The sequence below is a fragment of the Elephas maximus genome, chromosome 8 (genome assembly GCF_024166365.1).
Source record: "Elephas maximus indicus isolate mEleMax1 chromosome 8, mEleMax1 primary haplotype, whole genome shotgun sequence".
Classification (NCBI taxonomy): domain Eukaryota; kingdom Metazoa; phylum Chordata; class Mammalia; order Proboscidea; family Elephantidae; genus Elephas; species Elephas maximus.
Genome location: NC_064826.1, coordinates 29,448,036 through 29,464,005, shown reverse-complemented (window position 1 = coordinate 29,464,005; position 15,970 = coordinate 29,448,036). Strand labels below are relative to the sequence as shown.

Sequence of the window (15,970 nt, the reverse complement as noted above, 5' to 3'; positions counted from 1 at the left end):
GATGGGTACCATTATACTCTGTTAACATCTCACAGTGTCTCCCATTTATGGGAGTTTTAACTGCTTGGGAAACCCTGGTGGTGTAGTAGTTAAGTGCTACAGCCACTAACCAAAAGGTGGGTAGTTCGAATCCACCAGGCACTCCTTGGAAACTCTATGGGGCAGTTCTACTCTGTCCTAGAGGGTCACTATGAGTCAGAATTGACTCAATGGCAATGGGTTTGGGTTTTTTTTTTTTTGGTTTTATACTGCTGTACATAGCCTTTTTCTCAATCTTCTGATGAAATTTACTTTTATTATGCTGCGTTCCCCTAAGAAAGGCTCAACAGGCTTTCCTGATGCTCAGCCTCCTAATTATATGGACATCTTGGGTAATGAGAGAAGTATGAGATCACTACCACCATGGCTAAGCTACTACACATATACACACACAAACACACTCTCTCTCTCTCCGAGGACATTTTAACCATGCCTTTCTGAAATGAATGCACCTGTCTTTGTAGTTTCACCCAGAGAAGTAAATATGAGTAAGATGGCCTGAAGTGCAGCCTCTAAAGTCTCTGAATTTATCCTTGCATGGATTTTTATTGCAGACGCACTTGACTTTGCATTTTTTTTCCTGCTGTAGCCTGTACGCCAGTGACTCAGATTTGCTCTGCTGTCAGACCTCTATCGGGGAACCTCAGTAGCAATAAAGAGGTTTCATTGAACTTTATGCTATTGAAGATAATCATGCAAGTAATATGCAACAAATATTTTTCAAGTAGCTATGATAGCCCAGTTACTGTTCTAGATACTTTTTATATTTCAGTGATGAAAACGAGCAAAGTCCTTGGTCGCCTTGGCATTTAATTTTACTATTCCTTATCATTTGTGTTGTTGTTTTTGCTATCTTTTACTCCTTTTGGTCTATAGTCCATTATAGACAACATAAGAATGATGAAATCTTAATGATATTTACTACTGGAGATAGAAAACCAAAAGGGAAGAATATGCTTGACGTTTCTCAAGCTGAAAGAACTGAAGAAAAAATTCAAGCCTCGAGTTACAGCAGTGAAGGATTCTATGGGGAAAATATTAAACAACGCAGGAAGCATCAAAAGAAGATGGAACGAATACACAGAGTCGTTATACCAAAAAGGATTAGTCAATGTTCAACCATTTCAAGGGGTGGCATATGATCAGGAACCGATGGTACTGAAGGAAGAAGTCCAAGCTGCTCTGAAGGCACTGGCAAAAAACAAAGCTCCAGGAATTGAGGGAATATCAATTGAGATGTTTCAACAAACGGATGCAGCACTGGAGGTGCTCACTCATCTATGCTAAGAAATATGGAAGACAGCTACCTGGTCAACTGACTGGAAGAGATCTATATGCCTATTCCCAAGCAAGGTGATCCAACCGAATGTGGAAATTATAGAACAATATCATTAATATCACACATAAGCAAAATTTTGCTGAAGATCATTCAAAAACGGCTGCAGCAATATATCGACAGGGAACTGCCAGAAATTCAGGCTGGTTTCAGAAGAGGACGTGGAACCAGGGAAATCATTGCTGGTGTCAGATCGATGTTAGCTGAAAGCAGAGAATACCAGAAGAATGTTTACCTGTGCTATATTGACTACGCAAAGGCATTCCACTGTGTGGATCATAACAAATTATGGATAACATTGCAAAGAATGGGAACTCCAGAACACTTAATTGTGCTCATGAGGAACCTTTACATAGATCAAGAGGCAGTCGTTCGGACAGAACAAGGGGTTACTGATTGGTTTAAAGTCAAAAAAGGTGTGCGTCAGGGTTGTATTCTTTCATCATACCTATTCAATCTGTATGCTGAGCAAATAATCCAAGAAGCCGGACTATATGAAGAAGAACGGGGCATCAGGATTGGAGGAAGATTCATTAACAACCTGTGTTATGCAGATGACACAACCTTGCTTGCTGAAAGTGAAGGGGACTTGAAGCACTTACTAATGATATCAAAGACCACAACCTTCAATATGGATTACACCTCAGCAGAAAGAAAACAAAAATCTTCACAACTGGACCAACGAGCAACATCATGATAAACAGAGAAAAGATTGAAGTTGTCAAGCATTTCATTTTACCTGGATCCACAATCAACAGCATTGGGAGCAGCAATCAAAAAAATCAAACGACACATTGCATTGGGTAAATCTGATGCAAAGGACCTCTTTAAAGTGCTGAAAAGCAAAGATGTCACCTTGAAGACTAAGGTGCCTTTGACCCAAGCCATGGTATTTTCAATGGCATCACATGCATGTGAAAACTGGACAATGAATAAGGAAGACTGAAGAAGAATTGACTCTGAATTGTGGTGTTGGCAAAGAATATTGAATATACCATGGACTGCCAAAAGAACGAACAAATCTGTCTTGGAAGAAGTACAACCAGAATGCTCCTTAGAAGCAAGGATGGCGAGACTGCGTCTTACATACTTTGGACATGTTGTCAGGAGGGATCAGTCCCTGGAGAAGGACATCATGCTTGGCAGAGTACAGGGTTAGCGGAAAAGAAGAAGACCCTTGACATTGACACAGTGGCTGCAACAATGAGCTCCAGCATAACAACAATCATAAGGGTGGCGCAGGACTGGGCAGTGTTTCATTCTGTTGTGCATAAGGTCGCTACGAGTCGGAACCGACTCGACGGCATCTAACAACAACTCTCATTCTATCTAGTGCCTTCTCAGTTCCTTTACAAATGCAGTGAATAGTAATACAATTATTTTATATTTATTTATAATTTTTTTTTATATGGTGTATATATAGAGAGAGAGAAAGAGAGAGTACCAGTGGTTAAGAGCTCAGCTGCTAACCAAAAAGTCAGCAGTTCGAATCCACCAGCTGCTCCTTGGGAACCCTATGGGGCAGTTCTACTCTATCCTATAGGGTGGCTATGAGTTGGAATGGACTCAACAGCAATGGGTTTGGTTTTCTTGGTTTATGTATATATCTAGTATATAAATGTATCTTTTGCACATTACTTAGTGAATAACATTTTTATAACTTGATGTCACATAAATAAGCTTTTGCAGATTTTTCAGGCATATTTAATATCATTTTATGATGTGATATATACACTTCATCCATGTTTGCAAAAACTACTAAGTTATAAAGTTTTCTTCTGCTACCTTTAAATGCAGGTGCTGCAAGTGTTCCATTCAAGAAAACAGGCATCATTTTTGTTAAGTGAGCATAGTTCATTTTTTGAACCAGTTTATTTTCTTAAATTGCAGAATCCCTTGCTAATACAGTGTTAGGATTGCAGATTTAAACTTTCCTTACTCAAGAAAGTGAAAAGTTAGAATTTTCATAACAGCATTAATTTCCCTACGCTGCTCATGCCTTATAATAAAATGTGCGTTTAGAACAGTAACCAGCAATCCAGGAATTATATATAATCAATGTTGGACAAGTTAATGTTACTAAGAGGATCTTAACTCTCATATTCTCTGATTTGTTTTTAAATTTACAGCTCTAACATTGCACTAATGGAAGGCTTTTGCATTTAATCTTCTAATTTTTATGAAGCGGACAAGAACAGATAATAAAGGTCGGGAAGTTGATAACGATTATTTCAGTACTAGCGAATTTAGAGGCAACTCTGTGAATTTTTAATCAGTGTGTTTGGTTTCAAAATGTTGATGTATATAATGCAATCATTTTATTTCTATTTCAGTTCCTTAGTCAATTTTCATCCTCTGGCCAGATCTCTGTTCACATGATAGCCTGTAACTGAACACCCATTGGTATCCACAGGCAATAAAATCAGTTCCCAAATCCTAAATTGTGGTTCCAATTATACTTCTATTTCAACCAGTACTCATTTAAGCAATATACTTCCAGGTATCCTAGATGTATTCAAACTTGAAATCACTTACAAACTGTAACAACACAAAAATGAGTCTAAAGAAGAATCTACCTTGAACTACCATTTCCCTATTGAATGTTGGTGTAAAGAAATTTACATGTAGTTATGGAAATACAAATGTGTTTTTATTATTAATAGATAGTAATGACTTTAATCAAATTTTTTGTAAATCCTTGAAAAGATCTCGTGTAATATTAAATATGCAAATTATTCTGTTTATTTCTCTAAAAAGCCATATTGTATAGAAAAGTATAGAAAGCATTGTTATATATCCTATATTATCAACCATATGCTATATAACTATATTGATATTACCTATTATACCTTATATTTATATTACATAGTTCTGTTTTATATTGTGTGTTTATATCGCATATTAATTTATGTATCCTGTATCATGTGTGTAAACACTGGTGGCGTAGTGGTTAAGAGCTATGGTTGCTAACCAAAGGGCTGGCAGTTCGAATCAGCCAGGTGCTCCTTGGAAACTCTATGGGGCAGTTCTATTCTGTCCTATAGGGTCCCTGTGAGTCGAAATTGACTCGATGGCACTGAGTTTTTTTTTTTTTTGGTATCATGTATATGCATTTTCATTAGTATCAGTTAGATCACCTCACAAATCAAGGAAACTGCACACATACACACAGACAAAAGCAAAATCCAAGGTTGTAATCATCACGGGTTCTGTCTAAGACCCCAACAGTATTGGCAACAAACCCAGTTCACACTGTGAAGAAGTGTGTATGTAGTAAAATTGGTACTGTGATTTAATAATTTTATTTATTGGCCCTTTTTCAGGGGCAGCATATGAATTCAGGGCCATGGACTTCATATAATTTATTTTCAAAGTTCAGATAAATGTAGACCTAGGAGGCAGTTGCCTTCATTGTGTGATTTGGTATGTTCCAAAATATTTCCTTACTGAAAAATATATCCGCACCATTCTGTCATGAACCCTGCCAGCTCCTGGCACTGTATTCTCTGCCGTCTTCTATAATAGGGCTCATTAACCTTGTCTTGGCCCCGCACCTCTTTTGAGAATCTGAAGAAAGCAGTTGATGTACTTTCCCTCCAAAATGTGTGCCTGACCTTCACTAAAAAATGTGCATAATTTGGTGGAATTTCCCCACCCTTCCTCAAGCCCACAAATGAAAAGGTTAAGATTTTTGCTTTTATGAGCCTTTAGAAGAAATCTGCTTTAAGAACAGGCTTAGGGATTTTGCCAGTTTGGGGACAATATGTTTGCAGGTTAATTTTTTTGTACAGTTTATATGTTTTAACCTATTACGGGATTTTTATCTGGTAATTAGTAGGGTCTTGAGAAATTGAGACATGTAATTGGAGAACATGCAAATAGTAGTTCCCTAAGTAAGTCTGCATTTGTAGATAATTCAGAGAAAACTTTGCATTCATTAACTGACAATTATTAAGCATCAGCTGTATTTCGGATGTTCTGCTAGTCCCTGGGCATAAAAGGAAGAATAAGTTATAGTCTATAACTTCAAGGAAATCATAGTCTAGGAGGGAAAAAGACATGTAAGCTCATGCCTACAACAATATTGAGATAATGTTAAGAAGGGAATGAAAACATAATAATAAAAAAAAAATTTTAATAGTTAATATTTATTAATAACGTGTTAGATGCCAGACTGTGATAGCACCATATGAATTTACACAGCACTCGACGTTTTTTTCTATTGAATTATCTCATTCTTTGCTTTACAACCATTCGTGATAAATACTGTTACTAAAAAACTATTTTACAAAGGCAAACAATATAGCACAGAGAGCCTAAGTAATTGCCAATGTCACTCAGCAAGGAAGCAGCAGAGGAAAGAATTGAGGCTACAACCTTGTGACACAGTCTCTGCCCCTAACTATTGTACCATCTAGATTTGTTTTTTCAAAAGCTAACATCTGAGGACAGCAGAGGATGAATAGGAGGAGAGAGAGACAGGAGAAAGGAAACTACTAATCGGGCAGTTTTCTTAGGTGCTGAAGACTTGAATTAACTCACTCTTGGTGGGGTTGGACAGGAAAGAGTACAATTAAAAGATTGTACTTAGAGATTAATTAGATGTAAGGGGTTAAGGAGAAAGAGAGTCAAGAATGACTCCTAGGTTTCTGACTTCAGTGACGTGGCAAATAATGACATCTGAGACAGAAAATGAAAAAGAAGCAGCTTAGGGGAAGAGGAGGAAACATGGTTGATAATCAGTTACAATTCTTGAGTTGATGACGCTATGTTATTTAGGTTAACAAGAAATGGGTTTATGATTATTATTTTTAAATGAAATAATATAAAAGTTTACATTAGAAAATTAGATTGTATTTGGTGATTTGGAACTGTCTTGAGCCTCAATTCTGAGGGAAATGAAACTCTGCCATTCACTGAGGTTTACCTCAGATACTCTTGGGGTCCATTGCATAAGACATGCATTGCATGAATACACACATATAGAATTATGTGACTAGGGAGAATCTTACCTGATATTGGTAAATACATTTTATGGAATTTTCTTTTGCTTTTTTTTAGTGACTTTAATTAGACTTTCTCTTAAGAAAAACTCATAACAAACAGTTTATACATGAGATAAATTGTATAAACTATAATATAAAAAAAAAATTTTTACTATAATACTCTAGCTTTAATAAGTATTCAAAAATATTTATGTTCAAATGAACAATACTAAGAAGCATTTTCTTAAAAGGAATAAAAAACCAATAAGTCAATATTCTGGTAAAAAATAATCATTCTGCTTAAGCTACATCTGTCCAAACAATCAAGAAAGGATCTCCCCCACTCTGCTTTTTAGATTGAAGCTCCCTACCATACATGTATCTTATGCTAAGAAATTCTTGCAATTTGTCTTCATTGATTTTTATTTTTATTATTGCTTGCCATTTATGAGGAACTTCCACTTGATAATATTTCTAAAATCCCATGGAAATCCCTTATAAATTATAATATCTGTATCACCGGAGAAAATGCATGTACAGACCATTGAAAACATGTAGTCTTGTGGATATTTGTTCTCCCTAAATTCTTATGGTAGGGAGCATTTAAAGTGTTATACTTTAGAATCAAGAGTTCCTAGGATACCAGATAACTCATTTAGAAGAGGAAAAGTTATGAGAAAGGACAAACCAGTCTCAATGGGAGTATGAATCCTGTGATTCCTCTGTGTTAACCTTGAACTGAGGGAGGGCACCTAATTCTTTAAGCCAAACCCATATGACTAACATTCAAATGGAAAACTACTGAGCTGTTGTATGCTCCCTGAACAGAAGGGATGCCTTCCCTGGTGATTTTATAATTATAACTTTTTACAAAGTCATAAAATAATGTGTGCTCCCTTAGGTATGCCTTTAACAGCATATAAACTCGAATTACACTGCTGCAAGTATAGCTACTTTAAGGGTAATAGCAAGTATTAGGGTCTTTCTTTATAAACATAAAATCTGAAGGCATTGTAATAGGAATTCTAAAGCATAGATGAATATTTTTAATGACCACAGGTCCTACAGTAGTATATCATGACCAAGAAAACCTGTTGCTGTTGAGTCAATTCCGAAACATAGAAACCCTATGTCATGACCCAAAAAACCACAGCAGGTAGTAAATGAGATTATCATGAAAGGTAAGTCACATTGCCATGACTTAATTGAAAATGTGGTTGATCAGAGTAGGAGACCCTAGTCTGGCTCAGAGCTAGTATGGAATTTTGAGCAGCCGTAAGGATTGGTAGAGTGGAGAAATAATGAAATCGAAGCAGGAAAATAATCACAACTTCCGTTTCCCTGTCCTCCCTTACTATCAGCTCTTTCTTAGCTTGTCTTACTTTCTTATCCAGCATGGATCAAAGACCTAACTTTTCATGGAAATTTCCACTAGCACTCTCATTCTCTCTAGATATTCTTTTCTTTTGCCCATATCCTCCAGACTAATGCCAAGCTCCAATTAACATTGCTGGAAAAATTTATGTGATCATATGGATAGGTATCATTACAAAGCTAGGGTCCCAGGCTGAGCTAGATCTTTCCATGCTGCTTAGGAGTCCTTTCTTTCCTCCAATAAATAAGCTGTGCATTGTTCTGTCTTCTGTACTTTACCGGCTCCTTTCAGACCTCTCATAATACATTTACCTTTTTTTAAGGTTTAGTATTTCTGTAATTTATTCTTTTTCTAATTTTACTACTTAAACTTATCAAAATAGCTAACATTTATTAAACAAGTATCACCAGAAATTAGAGTTAGTGCTTAACAGTCTCTTTAACTGTAATAATACTGAGATTTAAGTGTTATTATTATCCACTATTTAAAATGATGAAACTGAAGACCTAGCTACACAGTTATTAATTGGAGGAGTCAGGATTCAAACTTTGACTCCAAAGTCAAAATCATCCCGTTACACTGTCCTCTTCCTATTTTGTACTGGTATGCTGAAGTGATTTTTACTTTCTTCTATCCTAATAGTGGTTTAATCTTCCTAAAGAGTGCTTTCTTCTGTGACAATCTGAAATCAATTCATTCATGTATGCATACACTTAGTTAGCGAACATTATTGCAACAAATAAAATATTCCAAGCGTTATGATTTTTTTTAAACAAAATGAAATAACTTTCTGCCCTGTCCTCCAGAGACTCAGAGTTAAATAAGAGAGATAAGAAGAGTCCTGAGTAAACACAGACATCATATAGTCCTCTAGTGAGTTAAAAAAAAAAAAAAATTAGAAAGTTGAGAATTAATTATAGTATGTTGTTATGTGCCATCGATTTTCTATTCATAGTGACCCCGTTTGACAGAGTAGAACTGCCCCGTAAAGGCTGTAATCTTCATGAGAGCAGATCACCAGGTCTTCGTCCTGGGGAGCTGCTGAGCAGGTTTGAATCACCAACCTTTTGATTCGCAGCCTAGTGCTTAACTGTTTCAGCACCAGAAAAAAAAAAAAAAAAAAATAGGTGGAGGTTATTCTGACACATACCCTGGAGGGAAGGAGATATAAGCTAGAGCTTGATGGATGGGTATAATCTGGAAAAATTTAGCACAGGGGGTAGAAAATTTCGTACGATGAAAATCAACTATAGGAGCAAAGATACTTATGTAAGAATTAGCAATGTGTGTGTAACAGGTGATAAAGTTGGGAAAATGTGTTAGGAGAGATAGTGAATTCCTTGAAAAATCATCTCAAAATCTGCATTAGGATACTCTTTGAGTTAGGAATGTATCTCTCTCTTCTTCCTCACCAATAACAAAATCTAGCCGAGACTTACAGTTTTGTTTTGGATTGATTCAAAGCTCAAGTGATCTGCTGGTGGTAAACAGTTTCCACTGTTTATTGCATTGAGTTCAAACTTTTCATTTTGGTGCTTTAATGACTTCAATTTAAGGTTTTCTTTTTAAGGTTTTTTCTTATCCAACCTTATCTCATCTTTTCATCCAGCATGAACCACGTTTCTGTCAGCTCAACATCAACACTATCCCTAACACCTAGACATCATACCTAAATCTACTCTTAGGCCTTTGCTCATGAATTTACCTTGTTTGAAATGCCCTACCCAAGTCCTCTTCATTAATCCAATTGCTGTAACTAGGCTACCTTCAAGTTCAACTTCCATACTTATATGCCTTGCTTGAGGTTTGTAACCAATAGATGTCTAAAGCACTTACAGACTGTATTCTTCAGCAAAGGATTTGATAATAAATACTCTATCTTGCATTGATCTTTGGATAATCATGCAGGTGAATTTTGTCTTCACAACTAGAGGCAAGGATATCATTTTCATTTCTACCTTCTATACTACTTGACTATACTACTTGACGTTGCATTGTGCATACAGTAGATACACAGTAAATTTTATTGGCTATAGTAGCAGGGCTATTCTGTGGCATAGCTCAGCTATTTAACAAAAGAGAGAGAGAGAGAGAGAGAGCGTCACAAACCACAGGTGAAATTCATTAATCCTTAGTGTCTAATCTTTCTCATTGTTGCTTTTTGAGTGATTAGTAATAGTGGTATTTTACAAACTGAAGTAAATCACGTTAGATGTTCAGTGCTTCCCATAATGGAAACCTATTGAGCTTTGCCTGAGGCCTACCTTATCAATGACAGCCTTGGGAAAGATTTTATATCCTATAAATATTTTCCAGAATTTTCTGCCAAAGAAAGTGTCCGTTCTCTATCTACAATAACACACATTCTGTATATTACAAGTAAAGTTATTAAGAAAATATTCAGGAGGAGGGGAAATTGTTTTACATCTGTCTCCCCGGTGGCACTTAACCTTTTGGACATATAGGGTCGCTATGAGTCGGAATTGACTTGACGGCAGTGGGTTTGGTTTTTCGGTTTGGTTGTGACCTGTACTACCACCAATACCTGACAGCTCCCAGTGTTTCAGATATTCTGAGACCTGATAATATTTTAAGATCTTATGTGTCCTTACAATGTATAGCACTCATAAAAAAAAAAAAAAAGCACTCATACAATCCAGAAATCCCAAGTTGCATATGTTTTGTATAAATGATAAAGTAAATTTTACCCCTCATAGTTCTCTTATTTTTTCCTTAAGAAGAATGATCGACTATAAGGTGGTGGACTTTAGAATGTCTCCTTGTGATATTGCAAAAGTGTTCAACATGGGAACAAGTTTCTGCATCGTGAAAGCTTTTGACCCCAGAAAAACCCGTGGAGCTTTTGACCAGAGAGACCTTAAATGTGGAAAATGTGTAAATATGGCCATTTTCCTTTGGGGGTAATAGAACGCTCCATGCAAAATCCTGATTAGCCTACTGATAAGGATGCTAATGATTGCTATTATCTGCTCGTTTTGGATTTAAGTCAATTCAATGCAATATATTTTTACTCATCTTTATAACTGACCAAGATTGATAGGTCTTACAGAGAAAGGGCAAAGACATGTGTGTTCTGACATCAAAGAGTTTTATAAGGTTGTCTTTCGGTCCTGTAACTTTTCTGACCAAAGATTTCCAATGATCTCTATCATTGATAAGGGTTTATCAAAGCCATCCTTCATCCTCTCTTACCTCATCTCTTGCACGTGCCAGGGTTTTCTCATATCATAGTAATTCAAATCTGTCATTTGGAAGCCTTGGGAAAACTATCAGATTTAAAAGCTCTAAAACTTGTAGCAAATTATACCTAAACTCTGTTTAAATATGAAACCTTTGTGCCAATATTATTCGATTCTGTAATGTATATACTTTGAAAGTAGACTGAGTGGCTCTAAATAAATTTTTAATTAAACATCTAATTTAGATGATTTGGCCAAAGTGAAGTTTTTTTTTTTTTTTCCTGCCATTGACCTCTGTTTCTATGTTTTATTTTTCATTAAAAGAAGCATAATTTGGCCCTTACCTATATATCTTGGTGCCATTAATACATGCATTTCAATTTAACACACCAAAACTAAAATTTTAGGTAAAAGAAAACAATGACTAGGACACGTAAAGAAATTCATAGCTTTCAAAAGAAATGGAAATGGCTATTTACCCATTTTAGTTTATTGAAGACTTAAAATGATACAATCATGTGGCTTTTATGCTTTTGCTTTCTGCTAAGTGTGACTTATGAACGTATTGGCCATACACAATAGGTAAGATTCCTTTAAAACATGTCTTCAGGCAATCTTGAATTTCTTTGTTTTACTCAAATGACGTTTAGCTGGAATCCGTTTTGCCCCTGTACACGCAGATACGGTAGGACTTCCACTATTGACCATTTGTCTTGGCGAGAAGATCTATCTTTGTGTGACTGTGTACAAGTTTAGGGCACTGACACATTCCCAATAAGTGGCCCCTCTGTTTTGACTGTCATGGCAGCCTTGATTCATAAAGGATGTACTGTGTAATTTCTGAAGATAAAATACATTTCATTTTTAAACTGATTATGATGAGAAGTGATAATATATGGTTTATTTCATACAATTTTAGGAACCTTAGGGAGAATCTGGAAACCCTGGTGGTGTGGTGGTTAAGTGCTGCAGCTGCTAACCAAAGGGTTGGCAGTTCGAATCCACCAGGCACTTCTTAGAAACTCTATGGGGCAGTTCTACTCTGTCCTATAGGGTCGTTATGAGTCAGAATCGACCGGATAGCACTGGGTTTGGTTTTTTTTTTTTTTTTTTTGGATTAGGCAGAATCTACAGCCAACTTCATATTTTATTGTATTTTACACAAGTTACTATGTAGCCCAAGTATAAAATGCCTGACCTAAACTCTCAAACCAAAGGCTGCTTAGTGATTGTCCTTGGCCCACCCTAGCATAAATATTCTCCTTTATAGCTCTGAAAACAACAGCGAACCTCTTTCCTCTCCCCCCCAGTGTATGTGGAGTGCAACCTTAGGAACAAATTCTTGCTGTATCCTTGAAGCTAGGACAATTTCCTGTCTTTTTTTTTTCCTAAAGAGATACAGCTTGGAAATAAGATGTAAACTAATTTCTTAGTAGATAATCTGGCTACATTAAATTTTCAATAGATAACCTTCCTGTGCTTAGAAGGACAATTTGTAAAAAGCCATTGATTTGAGGATGGAGAGTTGGGATTTGAAGTGTTTGGGGCGGGTTGAAGAATGAGCAGTGGCACCATATGGTGAGTGAGTTGCATGTTAAGTGTGTTGTATGAAAAGGAGAAGCCCATGATAGAAGACTGAGAAGCAGAAAGGCAAAGTCAAAGTACTTAAAAACAAGGCTTTGACAGTTTCACATACTGATTTCCTATAATCACCGTTAATCCCTATTTGGCTCATTAATGTAATAAGAGAACCTGGTTGAAAAGTGGTTTCAAAGTAAGTTCTAATTCTATTTAAAGATTATTGTGCACCTGACTATTTAATTACTTTAAGAGAACTGATTCTATTTCTATACTACCACAGCTGAATAGAAAGATTTACAGCTCCCAGTGAATCTAGTGCCTTCTTTGTGGATCTAGTAAACACTGTGGCCTTGTGAGGATTTCCTTAAGAAGATATAGAAAGTACAGCTAACGAGTTATAACAAATCACTAATATTCTACTTTATACAACTATAGAAGGTTATAAAATAAAGCTATTCAATATTTTCTACCTGGGAGAAACTGAATCTCTTATTGTTCTCATTTGATCTCATACCTTTCAGTATGAACTTATAACTAAACCAGTAGTAGAACAAAGTACCTCTGGAAAGTCTTAAGAAAATGTTTCTAAATTGTGATAGTCCAGCATCCTCTCAATAAATATTTTTTACAACTGTTGTAATGTCATCATTTTTATGTATCCCAACTCTATTCATTGAAATGCCTTCAAAAGTAGTATTTTCTCCGGTTTAAATGCCAGACCATCTTATTGGTGTAATTCATTTATCTCCTTGACGTTTTACAATTCATAGCCCTTTCATCTTCAGGATCACTGAAGGTTTCAAAAGGCATTCAGTTTGAAAAGGAAGGAAAACAAAGAGCTCTGTTTTCATGGCCAGGAAGGGGGCGACCCTATGCTAAATATCTGGTGTGGAATTGTATTTCAAAATAAAAATATAGAAATAGAATGTGAATGCTGCAGCATAAAAATGACAGCAAAAGCAGGAAACCAGATGAGAGGCAGCATGTTCTAATAGCCTGCAGGAGCCCTGAGTTCTAGCTCTGGCTCCATAATAACTAGATGACTGACCTTTAGGAAGTCATTTATACTCCCTGGGCTTCAGTTTCCTCAACTATAAAATATGAAGTTTGCCGTAGATTCTGCCTAAGGTTCCTAAAAGTCAGTACTTCTATGACATAGGCTATACATTATGACTTCACATCAGAATTGGTTTAACAGTGAAATATATTTTATCTTCAGAAATTACCCAATATATTTTCTATTTTTCTATCGAGCTAGACTATAGGTTGGGCTAAGGGTGATTAGAACCTGGAAGGTCCAAGCAGAATATTTTCCTAGGAAATTATCAATTGAGAAACAGGGAAGGAGAATAATTGGAAAAAGGGAAGGCTGAAAAGGGAAAAGAATTTTGTCTTTTAGGGTGACTCCAGTATGCATCTTCTATGTCTAATAAACCTCTTAGAATCCATATGCCCAAACTTAACTTTTCTAAACAAAAACCTCCTCTGTGCACGTTAGCTATCTCAGCTGATAGAAACTCCATCTTACAATTTCCAAGGAAAATACCTTGGAGACGTCCTTGATCCTAAGCTCTTTTTTCACATACCACATCTAATCTATGGATTTATGTTCAAAATATATCTAGAGAGCATCCACTTGTCACTGCTACCGCACTGATCAAAGCTACTGTCATTGCTCACCTGTGTTTTTGCACCAGCTTCCTAACCAGGGTCCCTGCTTCAACCCTTACCCCCACTTCAACCATTACCCTTCACTCACTCTAAGAACCCTTTGCCAGAGTGATCTTATCAAAACCTAAGTTTGTTCATGGTAGTTCTCTACTCAGAACCCCGCAATTGCTTCACATTTTACGCAGAGTAAGCGCCAAAGTCTTTACAATAGTCAACATGGCCGAACATGAACTTTTCCCATACTGCCTTCTATTCCTTCCCTTTCTGGCCCTCCAGTGTCTCCTCTGACTCTTCCTCTTGATCACTCTGCGCCAGCCTCACTGGACTTCTCCCTGATTTACTATTCCTGGAACTCACTAGGAACCTTTGCTTGGGCTGTTCCCTTAGCCTGGAACACTTTTCCCAGATAATCAGTTGGCTAACTGCTTTACCTCCTTTGAATTTCTGCATCACTGTGTTATAACATCTAGCATCTGTGTCTATTTGGTTCACTGATATGCCCCAAGCACCTGGAACAGTTTCTGGAATATTGTAGATACTCAGTAAATACTTGTTGAATGGGTGAATCTTAGATGCTATATTTCTACCACATGGACTTGCCTTACTTCTACAGTTGCTGATCTCATCCACAACTGCAAACCTCATCCAGGTTGCAAATTTTACCCTGAAGTTAGCTTTGTACTTCATTTGTGCAGTTCTCTGGGAAGCATTGCCCTATGTACTATCAATGGCACAGTACTAGGTGTTTTCTGGAAGGAATCCTGGGTTAGTAAATGGAGATATTTTTTATTTCACTTATTTAGGAGGAAAGCAGTGGAAAGGGGAGTAGGAAAACTTTCAAAGCAAAGACCATTCACAGACTAGGAGGCACACCTTGTGAATGGAGTGAACAGAGAAGATGGCAGGAGGAGAAGAAAGGTTTTTAGAAGCAAAATTAAAAAGTTACTTAGTATGCAAAGAAAATATTAGAATATAAAATTGATATTGCAGACAAAGATATAGAAAGACGTATTTGAAGATAGAATAAGATGGTGATGTTATGACAAAGCCAAGGTAAAGTTTGTAACTTATTTATCTCTTTTTTTTTTTTTTTTGCTTTGAGAAAAGAAAGGAAGGAAAGGAAGAAAAGAAAGCAAATCAAGGGCACTAATTAACAAAGTCTGCTTTTGAGATGTGTCTTGAGCTAAGGAGTTACTTTTGGGTGTGGAAGAGTGCACGGCTAGGCAAAAGTGAAGAGCAGGAATCCTGACAGAGAAACGATCCAGCGGGTTTCACATAGAGCCAGCACCTGAGGGGCTAAGAAGTCTAAAAGCCAAAGAATCAGCTGGAGCTCCCTTTCCTCTTTTTCAGTTCCTATTCAGAGAGGACAGAGGATGCTGGTTTGTGTTTGAACACATTGCCAAGGGTTTAGTCAAGGCCCTGAAAAATCCTACTTGCTCCTGGTTAAAGGTGAGGGCAGAGGTGCCAGGCCTGAGGGGAATGAACATGGAGACGAGAAAATACTGGAATATCAATCTGCAATTACTTAGTACTTTTTAATGTGTATGGTTAAGTCTATAGAAAAGAAGGAGGTGGAAAATACACCTGTGAGAAAAGATAAATGAGATGGTTCAAACAGGATGTGCATGTTCTAAATAAAAACTCTATGTTTAGTAACATAAGTTTCTTTAAGTGTGGAAGATGGATTGTTTGATGACGAATCTTACATGTGCCAAATATAATTTGTAAATATCACTGGGAAAAAATGTAAGAACTTTGTATGAAGGAAAATATGAATAAAACA

General features: G+C 36.6%; 1 protein-coding gene across 1 annotated transcript in view; it reads left to right on the top strand.

The window, feature by feature from the left end:
• Positions 1-15,970, top strand: part of KCND2 (potassium voltage-gated channel subfamily D member 2) — a 558,045-nt gene that overhangs the window by 94,378 nt on the left and 447,697 nt on the right. The window lies entirely within an intron of this gene.